The following is a 16,370-nucleotide window of genomic DNA, read 5'->3' as shown; positions in this document are numbered from 1 at the left end:
TGCACATGTCATTCAGGCTATTTCACCACAGGTCACGTTAAAACATCACCTTGAGGGACTTTCTGGTGGTCCGGCAGCTTGTGATGCAGGGGACAGAGGTCTGAGCTCTGGCTGGGGAACTGAGAGCCCACGTGCCATGGAGAGACTAAACCTGAGCGCCAAGGCAGAGGCCATGCAGCAGAGCGAGAGACCCTACGTGATGCCACGGAGACTCTGAGCGCCACACGCAAGACCCCGACACGGCCAAAGAAATAAGTTAAAACAAAACATCACTTTGGTAGGCCTCAGTTTCTCAGGGTACCAAAAGTTTATGAGAATGCTTGTGACTTAGAGCATGAATCAAAAAGCAAAGAGAGAGAGAGCATTAACGGCAGTACTAACTACGTGTGAGGAACAGTACTGGGTGCTCAGGCGCTCTGCCTCTTTAACCCTCCAGAAGCCTGCATTTGCAGAAATGACAAGAGTGGCCTTCACTCTAGGTTACAGATTAGGATACAGAGGCTCCTAGAAGGTAAGGCACGGTTCAAGGTTATACGACTGATTATTGCTGGAACCACTGGGTCTAAACTCTTACGTACGAAACTCAGTGCCTCAAAGTGTAAATTGAGTGTAAACCATATACTAAAATTGCCAACATCCGCTGGATCATGGAAAAAGCAAGAGAGTTCCAGAAAAACATCTATTTCTGCTTTATTGACTATGCCAAAGCCTTTGCTGTGTGGATCACAATAAACTGTGGAAAATTCTGAAAGAGATGGGAATACCAGACCACCTGATCTGCCTCTTGAGAAATTTGTATGCAGGTTGGGAAGCAACAGTTAGAATTGGACATGGAACAACAGACTGGTTCCAAATAGGAAAAGGAGTTCGTCAAGGCTGTATATTATCACCCTGTTTATTTAACTTCTATGCAGAGTACATCATGAGAAACGCTGGACTTGAAGAAACACAAGCTGGAATCAAGATTTTGGGGAGAAATATCAACAACCTCAGATATACAGATGACACCACCCTTATGGCAGAAAGTGAAGAGGAACTAAAAAGCCTCTTGATGAAAGTGAAAGTGGAGAGTGAAAAAGTTGGCTTAAAGCTCAACATTCAGAAAACGAAGATCATGGCATCTGGTCCGACCACTTCATGGGAAATAGATGGGGAAACAGTGTCAGACTTTATTTTTCTGGGCTCCAAAATCACTGCAGATGGTGACTGCAGCCATGAAATTAAAAGACGCTTACTCCTTGGAAGGAAAGTTATGACCAACCTAGATAGCATATTCAAAAGCAGAGACATTACTTTGCCAACAAAGGTTCGTCTAGTCAAGGCTATGGTTTTTCCTGTGGTCATGTATGGATTTGAGAGTTGGACTGTGAAGAAGGCTGAGCGCCGAAGAATTGATGCCTTTGAACCGTGGTGTTGGAGAAGACTCTTGAGGCTCCCTTGGGCTGCAAGGAGATCCAACCAGTCCATCCTGAAGGAGATCAGCCCTGGGATTTCTTTGGAAGGAATGATGCTAAAGCTGAAACTCCAGTACCTTGGCCACCTCATGCGAAGAGTTGACTCATTGGAAAAGACTCTGATGCTGGGAGGGATTGGGGGCAGGAGGAGAAGGAGACGACAGAGGATGAGATGGCTGGATGGCATCACTGACTCGATGGACATGAGTCTCAGTGAACTCCGGGAGTTGGTGATGGACAGGGAGGCCTGGCGTGCTGCGATTTATGGGGTTGCAAAGAGTTGGACAGGACTGAGAGACTGATCTGATCTGATATACTAAAATCCTAGACTGGAATCCACCTGCAATGCAGGAGACCCCGGTTCAATTCCTGGGTCAGGAAATTCCCCTGAAGAAGGGATAGGTTACCCACTCCAGTATTCTTGGGCTTCCCAGGTGGCTCAGATGATAAAAGAATCCACCTGCAATGTGGGAGACCTGGGTTCAATCCCTGGGTTGGGAAGATCCCTTGGAGGAGGAAATGGCAACCCACTCCAGTGTTCTTGCCTGGAGAATTCCATGGACAGAGGAGCCTGGCGGGCTACAGTCCATGGGGTTGCAAAGAGTCAGACATGACTGAGCTACTAGCACAGCATAGCATATACTAAAAGGTCCATCTAAGCAAAGCCATGGTTTTTCCAGTAGTCATGTGTGGATGTGAGAGCTAGATCATAAAAAAAAGGCTGAGCACCAAAGAACTGATGCTTTCAAACTGTGGTGTTGGAGAAGACTCTTGAGAGTCCCTTGGACAGCAAGGAGATTCAGCCAGTCAATCCTGAAGGAAATCAACCCTGAATATTCATTAGAAGGACTGATGCTAAAGCTCTAATACTTGGGCCACCTGATGCGAAGGGCCAACTCACTGATAAAGACCCAGATGCTGGGTTTCAAATGACAAACTATACTCAAACGACAAAGAGATGCAAATACTCAGCGCTACACAGGCCGTATGTATAATCTGAGTTCTTGGAAAGTGTCCAGACATTCTTGCTTGCCCGCTGGACAACCATTTCTTCTCATTCCCTAGAATGAGACCTTGACTTTGTGCAGACCTGTGAGGCCTATCCCTTGGATTCATCTAAATAAGTAGTTCTCAACTGCTTTGATTTGAAGATACCAACTGAGAAATGAAAACTGTGAAAATTTAAAATGTTTATTTATTATAGCCAGTATGGGTAAGTCCTGTGTCTTCAGACACTGACAGATAATCATCCCATTTTATGTAAGGGACTTGAGCACCCATAGGTTTTGGTGTTTGCAGGGGTCCTGAAGGATACTGAGCAGCCACTATAAATCATTTAAAATAACAATAATCCAATTGAAAGTGAAAGTGTTAGTTGCTCAGTTGTGTCTGACTCTTTGCGACCCCCTGGACTGCAGCCCATCAGGCTCCTCTGTCCATAGAATTCTCCAGGCAAGAATACTGGAGTGGGTAGCCATTCCTTTCTCCAGGGGATCTTTCTGACCCAGGGATCGAACCTGGGTTTCCAGCACTGTAGGCAGATTCTTTACCATCTGAGCCACCAGGGAAGCAAGCCCATATAATTCCATTAATAACAAATAAACATTTTATGAAATAGGAATATTTTTCAAAAAAAAAAAATTATCGAGAAGAGTGGCATTTATTCTTTTACACTTTATGCAAATCTTCTCAAGTCTGGCTTTAATAGAAGACAGTGGGATTCTCAGATTGGCTTTTGCACCATTTGTGCAAATGTCCACACAGTGAAAACCAGCAAATAACTTTTTAGTATTATTATGAAAACTGTTTCGCCTTCATGGCCCCTCCCACTCAGAGGGTCTCAGAGACCACAGGACTCGTGGACTGTACTCTGAGGACCTGCTGGGCTGTATCAATCAGAGCAATTCTGTTGCCTTTCCACATGGATTGCTGGGGAGGAGATCATGTGACCAGTCTGGCCAAAGAGATGGACACGAGTTGGGGAGCCTCTGGAAAAGATTTCCCTCCCTGACAAAAAGAGCAAGCCACGGGAGAAGAAGGCACTGCTGCCCCCCGCCCCACTTCCTTTTCCTGTGTGAGAAGATGAAACTGGTTGTGCTGGCAGCCATCCTGCAACCATGAGGCAAGAACCTAGTAAAACGCCAAAAAAGGGGAAACTGGGCATGTCCTGCAGGACGTGACTGGATCCCCGCCGAACTGAGAGCAGGACTTGTTTCTGGAGATAATTAAATCTTTGTCTAAACCACCCTGAGTGACCCTTGTATACAGATGCATTCTGCATAATACATGTAGACTACATAATACATGTATTATGTCAGTCAGTCAGTTCAGTTCAGTCGCTCAGTCGTGTCCGACTCTTTGCGACCCCGTGAATCGCAGCACGCCAGGCCTCCCTGTCTGTCACCAACTCCTACATAATACAGAGACTATCAGTAGATTTTGGAAGGGACAAGTTTGGAAACTCAATTTAGGACTTTTGCCAAATTAAACAAAGCTTGAGAAAATGCTTTGCCAAATGCAAACCTAGGAATGTAGGTACAAAATTTCAATTTATTTAGTAAAGAAGTATTTATTGAGCCCTGAATTAGATAGGATTGGGTCTGGCTGTGCAGAATAGAAAACCTGAAGTAACAGTAGTTTAAACAGAGTTTACTTCTCTCCAGCTCACACAGGCAGTAGAGGGCCTAGTGTGTCAATTTCACAACTGCCGGGCACTGCAGCTCATTCCATCTAGCCATCCTATTCTTCTCAAATTGTGATCGTCATTGTCCAATAAGGAAGCGTGAGCTCCAGGGACCATGTCGGGCTTCCCACACGGTGCTAGTGGTAAAGAACCCACCTGCCACTGCAGGAGGCGGAAGAGATGCGGCTTCGATCCCTGGTTCAGGAAGATCCCCTGGAGAAGGAAATGACACCCCACTCCAGTATTCTTGCCTGGAGAATCCCATGGACGGAGGAGTCTGGAGGGCTACAGTCCACAGGGTTGCAAAGACTTGGACACAACTGAAGTGACTTAGCATACTGGCAAAGAGGAAGGGCAAAGACCACCTTCCTTCCCTAAAGCCATTACTGAGACGCTCCTTGGGATACTTTCTCATAGCTTATTGGCCTGAGTATAGTCACATGACCACCTCTACCTGGAAGGGAGACCGGGAAATGTAGTCTTTATTCTGAATACCAGTGTGTTCTGCCATCAGCCATGGTTTCTGCTTTTATACAAGAAGAATGGATACTTGAAGATATAGTACCAACCACAAGCCACCGCTGCAACACTAATGTGTCAGCTTGTTTTAGGAAAAGTATATTTTTTATTCACTTAAATATTTTTATTCAACAACAATTGCTTGAGGGCTATTTGTTCAGCCGACGAGGTATAACACAATGCTGATCCAAAAACAATCAGAAGGAATTGTTATCCAATTAGAAATAGCCTAGTTGAGGAGAACAGTTATGTTTATAAAGTTAAAAAAAAGCCACCATGAACATTTTTTCTTAAAGAGATAATTAAGGGCTTGTGCAAAGTTCTATGGCACCCCACTCCAGTCCTCTTGCCTGGAAAACCCCATGGGCGGAGGAGCCTGGTGGGCTGCAGTCCACGGGGTCGCTAAGAGTCAGACACGACTGAGCGACTTCCCTTTCACTTTTCACTTTCATGCATTGGAGGAGGAAATGGCAACCCACTCCAGTATTCTTGCCTGGAGAATCCCAGGGACGGGGGAGCCTGGTGGGCTGCTGTCTATGGGGTCGCACAGAGTCGGACACGACTGAAGCGATTTAGCAGCAGCAGCAGCAGCAAAGTCCTAGCTGTAAGGGATCTCACTGTATCTTTTCTGTAAGCCTATGAAAAGTGGAAAGCAACTACATATCTAGCTATTGTTAAAATCGGTCATGGTACATAATTAACAGAAATGCTATTAAACAATACTGGTTTATGCCATTTACTTTATGCCAGACACTCTCCCAGCTCTTTACCTATATTAACTAAGGTAAACTTTAAGGTAACTAATTCCTGTGAGATAGATAAATACTATCCCCCTGTCTTACAAATGAGGAAACTGTGGCCCAGGAGAGTAACTTGCTCCAGATCACACAGCTAAATGGCAGAGCTGGGATTCAAACACAGAGTCCAAACTGTACTTTAGCTTTTTTTCCCCCCTTGGTTGTGCCCCGAGGCATGTGAGATCTAACTGTTCTCCCCAACCAGGCTATTTCTTGTTGGATAACAGTTCCTTCTGATTGTTTTTCTATCAGCAGTGTGTTATATCTCATAGGCTGAACAAATGGCCCTCAAGCAATCGCTGTTGAATAAAGATATTTAAGTGAGTGAAAAATATACTTTCCCTAATACAGGCTGACACATTAGTAAATTGCGCATTAGTGGAGCAGAAGTGGCACATAGTAGGTGCTGTGTCTTGGTTCAATCTGCAGGGATCGAACCCTCACCCTCTGCATTGGAAGCGTGATGTCTTAACCACTGGACCACCTGGGAAAGTCCCTCTAACGTTGTTATCACTATTGATTTGTGCATCAGTGCATGTTTCATTTAACTCTTACTATGTTCTAGGTGTGTTCTAGGGGCTTGGGGTACCTCCTTATGACACTTACATCCTAAATGGGGGGCAGGTTTCAGACAATGAATAAAGGTATAACAACCAATTACATGCCTAGGAAAAGCGTAGAAGCGGAGGGAAGAGTCAGGGCGAAGGCCCTGGGGCAGGAACACAGGTGACGCGCTAGGCAAAGCGAGAGGCCAGCACGGCCACTGGAGTGAGCCACGGGGAGAGCGCTGGAGGGACCAGACGTTCAGGGGGCGGGCTGGGGACTGGCGCCGTCCTCGGGCCTCCCAGCGCACGGCAGAAACCCTGAGCGAGGTGAGCCCGGTGGGGGTTTTAGTAAAGGAGGGCTTTTTTATTGTTTAGTTACTAAGTTCTTTCGGACACTTTTGAGACCCCATGGACTGTAGCCCGCCAGGCTCCTCTGTTCATGGGATTTCCCAGGCAAGGATACTGGAGTGGGCTGTCATGCCCTCCTCCAGGGGATTGTCCAGACCCAGGGATGGAACCCGCGGCCCCTGCATGGCAGGCGGATTCTTTACCACTGAGCCCCCAGGACACAAAGGAGGGCTGCCATCCTCCTCAGACGTTAACGGAATCCCTCTGACTGCAGAGTGAAAACGAGACCGCGGGGCGCAAGCATGGCACCTGGAAGAATGGAGGTTAACACGTAGAGGGGTGTTCACACCAGAGCATGCATTTTCTTAAAAAGTTACACAGCAGTGTGCACAGGCGTCGTATTACGGTCACACGAGCCGCGGCCGCAGGGGGAAGCTGGGTGAAAGGAATCAGGGCCTCTCTGTGCTCTGTGCAGTGTCCTGGGAGTCGAGAATTATTTCCCCCAAAAGAGTACGTATAGAAAAATCTCCCAGTTGTTTAAAAAAAAATGCAAAGAAATGACACAACACGGAAATCTTTGTCTTAAACATGGAACACAATTTTTCTCGTGTGTATATTTTATGGTTTGTTTTTTTCCAGTGTTCCCTTACCACTTTTGTAATCGAAAGAAAAAAAGCTTTAAAAAACCATCTAGACTCATCCAGACCCAAGGGATCACAGACAGTAAAGAGAGGAAGAATGAGCTTGGCTCAGGAAAACAATTCTTTCCAAAAAGGCTGACCCGGGGCCAAGAGTAAGTGGTTTGACAGATTTGGAGGCTGACCTGACCCGAAGATGGCACATTTGAACGTCGTCCGATTTATGGCCACGGCTTTAACACGCTGCGTCCAGCCCCCAGTCACCGCATGTCATGCTTGCCTTGGAGGAGGCTGTCACCCCCCAGAGGTTCCATTTGTCACTGGAAACGGACATGTTTGGATAACACGCCAGCCCTCACCGCGCGACCAGCGCTCCTGGGTGCTCAGCCCCCGCCCTCCCCCGCCATCGTCTCAGTCCCCGTCCAGCAGGTGAGCTGCTTGTGGGCAGGGCTGGGGGCTTGCTGGGCCAGAGCTGGCAGTGTGATGCCCCCTCTCAGAAGCAGGAGTCCAGGACTTCCCCGGCGGTCCAGTGGTGAAGAACCCACCTGCCAATGCCAGGGACAGGGGTTTGATCCTTGGTCTGGGAAGATCCCACAAGCCGCAGGGCGGCTGAGCCCGCGAGCCACAGCTGCTGAGGCCCGAGGGCCCTCGAGCCGGTGCTGTGCCGCAGAAGGAGCCGCTGCGATGAGAGGCCCACACGCCACAGCCAGAGAGAACTTTCGAGCAGCGATGAAGACCCAGCGTAGCCAAAACTAAAATTATTTTAAAAATATAAAAGGACAGCGACTCCAACATTTGCTTACACAGAAAGTAAAGTGAAGTTCCCTTTTGTCGATTCTGCTTAGTCTTTTCAAAAAAACCCCTAGAGGGAATAAATAACAAACAAACAAGGGAGCAAAATATGAGAGCTGGTGGTTTACAGTGAGCTGAACAGGTGTCCCTCCAAACCCCAAAAGGAGCCTTGATGCATTATTAAATATCTTTTCAAAAAACAAAGCTCTGGATATAATTTTTTTCTCTCTCCCTTCCCTTGTCCCTTCTTTTTTCACAAATATATGCGGAACATCTTCTGTGTTCTAGAACACACACCAAGTAGGGCAGTATCGTGGAAACTAAGAAAGACAGGATCCTTGCTCTCAGGAAGCTTTCAGGATAGGAGGCCGACGTTAAACAAAGGCGCAGATAAAAACAATTAAACCACCGTGGTGACGAGTGCCGGAAAACAGATGTTCTCAGCACAGGGAGAGGGTTGAGAAGGATGGGGTGGGCCGTGAAGGCGTCGCAGGAGAAGCAACTTGTTTTGTTTTCTAGATAAAAATGCTATTTCTTATTTCCATATTCAAGTGCTTGGGATACTAGGCTAGGAGACATTTGAAAGAAGTCTGATAATTATTCCAACCAATAATAGCCAAGTTTGGTTTCAGGAGGCAATCAGAATAGAAAAAAAAAAAAAGCAAAGGGCGTGCTTGGACATAATTACAGCAAGAATGTACAGGCCAGATTTAACCGTATCAGACAACAGAGAATGGAAGTCCACCTTAGTTAACATTAAGGCCAACGGTGGGCAAACAATGGGCAACATGGGCGCGAGTGATGCCCCTACAGGCGAGCATCCTGCAGACATCAATGCCCCACAAGGCACAGGAAGCCGGAGAGGGTTGGAACTGTGGTGTGGGCGTCTCACACACCGAGGACATCTGTCATCCCTGGTCGCAGGGAACAGTCTCTCGTTACCGTGACAACCACAATCACCTCATGATGTCCAGTGCACCCCCTGCTTCCTGCCGAAAGTCCTTGGATTGGCTAAAAGAAATGTCTTGGAAGTCCTTGCTTCCTCAGAGGGCTCCTTCAGTAGACTAGGGCTGGGTAGTGGCCCAAGGATGGGGTTGGGGGCAGGGGCTTAGGGGAGGGAGCAGAGCAGATGAAATGGGAGGGCAGAGCCTTGCTAAGGTGGGACGTTCTGAGCGCATCTCACAGTGGGGAGGGGCCCGCACTGACCCCACAGGACAGACTCCTCTTAGCATACGTGTGCCCACCCACCCTCTCTGGGACCCCGGGCTGTGACCCCCGAGCCTTGGGTCCTGGGTCTGCAGAGGGAGAGTCTGAAGGCGGAGCCTGATGAGTGAAGGGCACGTTGTCCAGGTGGGGCCGACGCGCTTTCCGCTTCCTGGTTTGCAGACGGCTGTCTTCTCACTGTATCCTCACATGCTTGCTTCGGACCAGAGTGGGAGGAAGCAAGCTCTCCGGGGTCTCTTCTTACCAGGGATTGAATACACGTCCTTGGCAGTGAAAGCGCCAAGTGCTAACCACCGGACTGCCAGGGAACTCCCTGTCCTACCTCCTAATCCTATCACACTGGGGGTTAGGGTTTCAATGTATGACATTGGGGGGGGAGGGCACAAACATGCAGTTCATAACAGTGACTTATTTTAGTAAATCCAAAGCCTCCGACAAACGTTAGTTTAAAATAGTTTTAAAAAAATTCTAGAGCAAAAAAAAAAAAATTCTTAAGCAGTTTTTTCATCTGGTGTGCAATGCGGTGAAAGTGAAGTCGCTCAGTCATGTCTGACTCTTTGTGACCCCATGGACGATAGCCCCCCAGTCTCCTCCATCCATGGGATTTCCCAGGCAAGAATACTGGAGTGGGTTGCCATTTCCTTCTCCAGGGGATCTTCCTGACCCAGGGATTGAACTTGGGTCTCCTGCATTGCAGGCAGAATCTTTACCATCTGAGCCACCAGGGAATCCCAGTGGTGTGCAATGCAGAGGAGTCTTAATTCAGATAGTGTGGGGGATACTCAGGTAGTTGCTACATTATGCTTTTGTATTCACAAATACTTGCTGTGGATTATTGTTATAGAAAAGAGCGGTGGGAGTGGTTTAGTCGCTGAGCCGCGCTCGACTATTTGCAGCCCCATGGTTTGTAACCTGCCAGGCTCCTCTGTCCATGAGATTTCCCAGGCAAGGATAATGGAATGGGTTGCCATTTCCTTCTCCAGGGGATCTTCCCAACCCAGGAATCGAACCTGCGTCTCCTGCTTCGCAGGTAGATTCTTTACTACTGAACCACCTGGGAAGCCCATAGAATAGATTAAAACTATGTAAATGGCATTAAGTAGGTCATGGTTTAAAACGTTAGCTTTCTCTAATGCTGTTGATATGGGTCAATGTCCAAGATGCATATACAAGTGGAAAAAGCAGACACAGATTAGCGTGTCTAATAGGCTTCATTTGTGGCAACAAATAAAAGATCAGATCAGATCAGTCGCTCAGTCGTGTCCAACTCTTTGCGACCCCATGAATCGCAGCACACCAGGCCTTCCTGTCCATCACCAACTCCCAGAGTTCACTGAGACTCATTTCCATCGAGTCAGTGATGCCATCCAGCCATCTCATCCTCTGTCGTCCCCTTCTCCTCCTGCCCCCAATCCCTCCCAGCATCACAGTCTTTTCCAATGAGTCAACTCTTCGCATGAGGTGGCCAAAGTACTGGAGTTTCAGCTTTAGCATCATTCCTTCCAAAGAAATTCCAGGGCTGATCTCCTTCAGAATGGACTGGTTGGATCTCCTTGCAGTCCAAGGGAGCCTCAAGAGTCTTCTCCAACACCACAGTTCAAAAGCATCAATTCTTCGGCGCTCAGCCTTCTTCACAGTCCAACTCTCACATCCATACATGACCACAGGAAAAACCATAGCCTTGATTAGACGAACCTTTGTTGGCAAAGTAACGTCTCTGCTTTTGAATATGCTATCTAGGTTGGTCATAACTTTCCTTCCAAGGAGTAAGCGTCTTTTAATTTCATGGCTGCAGTCACCATCTGCAGTGATTTTGGAGCCCCCAAAAATAAAGTCTGACAGTTTCCACTGTTTCCCCATCTATTTCCCATGAAGTGATGGGACCGGATGCCATGATCTTCGTTTTCTGAATGTTGAGCTTTAAGCCAACTCTTTCACTCTCCACTTTCACTTTCATCAAGAGGCTTTTTAGTTCCTCTTCACTTTCTGCCATAAGGGTGGTGTCATCTGCATATCTGAGGTTATTGATATTTCTCCCGGCAATCTTGAGTCCAGCTTGTGTTTCTTCCAGTCCAGCGTTTCTCATGATGTACTCTGCATAGAAGTTAAATAAACAGGGTGACAGTATACAGCCTTGACGAACTCCTTTTCCTATTTGGAGCCAGTCTGTTGTTCCATGTCCAGTTCTAACTGTTGCTTCCTGATCTGCATACAAATTTCTCAAGAGGCAGATCAGGTGGTCTGGTATTCCCATCTCTTTCAGAATTTTCCACAGTTTACTGTGATCCACACAGTCAAAGGCTTTGGCATAGTCAATAAAGCGGAAATAGATGTTTTTCTGGAACTCTCTTGCTTTTTCCATGATCCAGCGGATGTTGGCAATTTGATCTCTGGTTCCTCTTCCTTTTCTAAAACCAGCTTGAACATCAGGAGGTTCACAGTTCACGTATTGCTGAAACCTGGCTTGGAGAATTTTAAGCATTACTTTAATAGTGTGTGAGATGAGTGCACTTGTGTGGTAGTTTGAGCATTCTTTGGCATTGCCTTTCTTTGGGATTGGAATGAAAACTGACCTTTTCCAGTCCTGTGGCCACTGCTGAGTTTTCCAAATTTGCTGGCATATTGAGTGCAGCACTTTCACAGCATCATCTTTCAGGATTTGGAATAGCTCAACTGGAATGCCATCACCTCCACTAGCTTTGTTCGTAGTGATGCTTTCTAAGGCCGACTTGACTTCACATTCCAGGATGTCTGGCTCTAGGTTAGTGATCACACCATCGTGATTATCTGGGTCGTGAAGATCCTTTTTGTACAGTTCTTCTGTGTATTCTTGCCATCTATTCTTAATATCTTCTGCTTCTGTTAGGTCCATACCATTTCTGTCCTTTGTCGAGCCCATCTTTGCATGAAATGCTCCTTTGGTATCTCTGATTTTCTTGAAGAGATCTCTAGTCTTTCCCATTCTGTTGTTTTCCTCTATTTCTTTGCATTGATCGCTGAGGAAGGCTTTCTTATCTCTTCTTGCTTATTCTTTGGAACTCTGCTTTCAGATGTTTGTATCTTTCCTTTTCTCCTTTGCTTTTGGCTTCTCTTGTTTTCACAGCTATTTGTAAGGCCTCCCCAGACAGCCATTTTGCTTTTTTGCATTTCTTTTCCATGGGGATGGTCTTGATCCCTGTCTCCTGTACAATGTCACAAACCTCATTCCATAGTTCATCAGGCACTCTAGCTATCAGATCTAGGCCCTTAAATCTATTTCTCACTTCCACTGTATAATCATAAGGGATTTAGGTCATACCTGAATGGTCTAGTGGTTTTCCCTACTTTCTTCAATTTAAGTCTGAATTTGGCAATAAGGAGTTCATGGTCTGAGCCACAGTCAGCTCCTGGTCTTGTTTTTGCTGACTGTATAAAGCTTCTCCATCTTTGGCTGCAAAGAATATAATCAATCTGATTTTGGTGTTGACCATCTGGTGATGTCCATGTATAGAGTCTTCTCCTGTGTTGTTGGAAGAGGGTGTTTGTTATGACCAGTGCATTTTCTTGGCAAAACTCTGTTAGCCTTTGCCCTGCTTCATTCCGTATTCCAAGGCCAAATTTACCTGTTACTCCAGGTGTTTCTTGACTTCCTACTTTTGCGTTCCAGTCCCCTATAATGAAAAGGACATCTTTTTTGGGTATTAGTTCTAAAAGGTCTTGTAGGTCTTCATAGAACCGTTCAACTTCAGCTTCTTCAGCATTACTGGTTGGGGCACAGACTTGGATTACTGTGATATTGAATGGTTTGCCTTGGAAACGAACAGAGATCATTCTGTCAGTTTTGAGATTGCATCCAAGTCCTGCATTTCGGACTCTTTTGTTGACTATGACCGCTACTCTATTTCTTCTGAGGGATTCCTGCTCGCAGTAGTAGATATAATGGTCATCTGAGTTAAATTCACCCATTCCAGTCCATTTCAGCTCGCTGATTCCTAGAATGTCGACATTCACTCTTGCCATCTCTTGTTTAAAAGTCAGTGTAAAAACCTTTGCTTGTCAACGTATAGAAATCTCCAGAAAGATAAACAAGAAACAAGGGTGGCTGCCTTGGGGATGGGAATTAGTGACGGCGTAACAAGAGAGGCAGGTGTTTTTACTGCACAGCACTTTGTACCTTTTGAATATTGAAGCTCATGAATGGATGGCCTCTTTTAAATATTTACACACACACACACGCAAACGATGAAAGAAAAAGACAAGCAAAAATCATAAACACCGAGACAACATAGGATCATCTACAGTAAAATTAAAAGATTCGCTTGAATTTGGCTCAAACCCTGCGTCATATTTAGGGAGTGAGGCCCTCCTAACAGAAGCCATTCGAGGAATGGAATGCCTTCCACGGGTCTGGTGTTGGCCCCAACATTCCGGGATCAGTGCTGAGCTCTGTGCTGAGCATCACCATCAGAGTGGCACACAAAGGGGCTTCCCAGGTGGCTCAGTGGTAAAGAACCCCCATGCCCATGTAGGAGACGCCAGAGATGCGCTTTGATCCCTGGTTGGTAAGGTCCCCTGGAGGAGGGTATGGCAACCCGCTTCAGTGTTCTTGCCTGGAGAATCCCATGGACAGAGGAGCCTGGCGGGCTACAGTCCAGAGGATCGCAGAGTCAGACAGGACTGAAGTGACTTAGCATGCACACATACACGCAGTGGTGTGAAAAGACAGACACATCCTGGCACCTCTGAGGCTTTCTCTTTTGCGGGTATTCACAACGGTTTGTTGTGCCCCTCTGTGCCTTTAAAAACATTGTGTGTGTGTGTGTGTGTGTGTGTATGCGCTGCCTATTTGGTAATGAGAAGTGGGAAAAATGAACGTTGCTTAGAATTAATATAATGACAACTATATTCCCATAAGAAAACTCCCAAAACGTCTTTAAACTCAATGAAAAAAATAAATAAAAAGAGACTTGTCTGGCCCTTGAGACTGTAAGGCGTCTTTTCTTTCTTAAAAATATTAAGCTCCCAACAAGTAGATTAAAAACTTTACCCTCCATTAAGTCCTAAAACAGTGAAAGTGAATGATCCATCTCCCCAGTGTCATATTTCCGGAGGGGACAGTGATTATGAATGTCTCTGGGATCTGTACGCTCCATTAAGTCCTGTTAGGAAGAATACTTTCCAGCTCTAAGACACAATTAATATCTTACCGGCAAAGGCATTCTTGAATAGATGACTGAGATTTTAATTACACTCAAGCAGAATGTAATACTTTCTCAGGCTGGGTAAAAACACTCTTCGGAACTAAATTTGGGGGCCATAAAGACTGGGGATTAGTTTAGCTAGTCATTTGTAACAGGTAAGTGGTTGTGCTTTAACTTCCTGGACTTAAGGCTGGAGAAGCAGAAGAGGGTATTTCAGGAGGAGGAAGGAGAGTCCAGATGAAGGAGGGGAAGGTCTTTATGAATTTTTCCATGGCTGAGAATTCATAAATAACGATACTACTGATTGTAAAAAGGACAAAACTTCAGGATCAACATTCCTGCAAATTTGTAAGTTAACCATTCGTTCTGTTTACCCAGTGCATTCATCGTTACTATAGGGAATGCACGCATCTCACCAAAGCTGGAGAGACACTGGAAGGCAGCCACCAACCTTCAGATGGCTTGCAAGTCTAGCCCAGTGGTTCTTTGTGGGGGGCAAACATACAGCCTGTGGGATCTTAGTTCCTGGACCGGGGATCAAACCAGCAACCCGCGTCCTCGGCAGTGAAAGCGTGGAGTCCTGACCAAGGTACCGCCAGGGAATTCCCTAGGCCAGTGGCTCTTAAGCAGCTGGTCTTTATCCAGGGCATATTTCATGCTGTCTGGAGATACTTTGGGTTATCACAACTGGGGGGTACCACTGGCATTTAATGGGCCAGGGATTAAACATCCCTGCTAAACAGCCCTCACACCAATGAACTCAAAAGACCAAAAGCACCAGAGTGGAGAAATCAGGTCTAGAGTTTGTTGAGTCATGTGTTGGAGGGTGTCCCTCGAAGGTGACAGAGATTTAGAGTAATCTCCTTTTAGAAGGGGGTCTCATCCACGACGTATCATTTCACCTGGGGGGAATTATTCAGATCCCAGGAGACACCGCAGTGACAAGAAAAACACTGGGATCAGTTGGGGAACAAAGAACACGTTGTCATTTGTCCCAACAACAGACAACGTAGACCCATCACCTAAGGAACAGTTAAAAGGCGTGGAAAATAGAAGTAAGATATTTGGCTTCTTCCTTTAGTAGGGAGGCTGTAGGGAAAACCAGAATACTAGTTAAGAGAGGAAGTTAGGCCTCCTGGGAGCCACTCTAATTGCAATCTAATTCTTTAAAACTTTTGGCTGGGGCTCGAGGTCTGTGGGTCCCCTTGAAATTAAATGCAGAATATAGTTTACACATGGACAGTGAGTACTTTCATCGGATCCTCTGTGGAATCTATAAGCCCCCAAAGACCAAGAACCATGACTATAAAGGGTCCTAAATACCAGTTGTGGCTAAATGCACTTCACCCCCTGTTTTTGAATAAGCCATACTGGCATGTGGTGAAAATAAAATTAAACAGTGTGAAAGAGGAGTGAGAACCAAGACTGAGGGTCCCTCACTTATCTTGGGTGCAAAATGCTAAGGGAGGGGTTTAAAGAAATTCAGTAATCAAGATAAATACTGTTTAAACGTAGTATCTTAAAAATGAAATTATAGAAACAAAAACATTAATGGAAAAAATCCATGATGAACAAAATATCAAAATTCAAATGAAAACAAGGTCAGTACTACAGACTTTTTTCCTTTTGCCTCAAGCTCCACTATGACTCGGAAGAGCACGGTTCTAGTCATGGCTTATACAGGTTTCTTGTGTATTCTTCCAGAGAGATTCTATGTAATTATAAGCAAACACGTATAGATCAGCCACCGACCCGTATGCTTTTTGTTATACTAGGTATACCGTTTCATACCTTGACTTCTTCATTTGCTGTATCTTCAAGGTTGTTGTTCCGTATCAGAATGGAACACAACATAGTATCCATTTACATTATACACACAGACAGCTTCCCAGGCGACTCAGGGGTAAAGAATCCACCTGCCAATTCAGGAGATGCAGGAAGATCCCCTGGAGAAGGAAATGGCAACCCACTCTAGTATTCTTGCCTAGAAAATTCCATGGACAGAGAAGCTTAGTGGGCTACAGTCCATGGGATCACAAAAGAGTCGGACATGACTTAGTGACTGAACAACTGCAAAACGTGTCTATTTCATATGATACAGTTATGCAAGAAAATGTACTTATTGTCTTCTCTTTTAAAGCATCAGTCTCACTAATTGCTTTATTAATTAAATATTTTTGTGCAAAGCAC

The sequence above is a fragment of the Bos indicus x Bos taurus genome, chromosome 13, assembly GCF_003369695.1.
Source record: "Bos indicus x Bos taurus breed Angus x Brahman F1 hybrid chromosome 13, Bos_hybrid_MaternalHap_v2.0, whole genome shotgun sequence".
Taxonomy (NCBI): domain Eukaryota; kingdom Metazoa; phylum Chordata; class Mammalia; order Artiodactyla; family Bovidae; genus Bos; species Bos indicus x Bos taurus.
Note: the sequence above shows the minus strand (reverse complement) of the source record.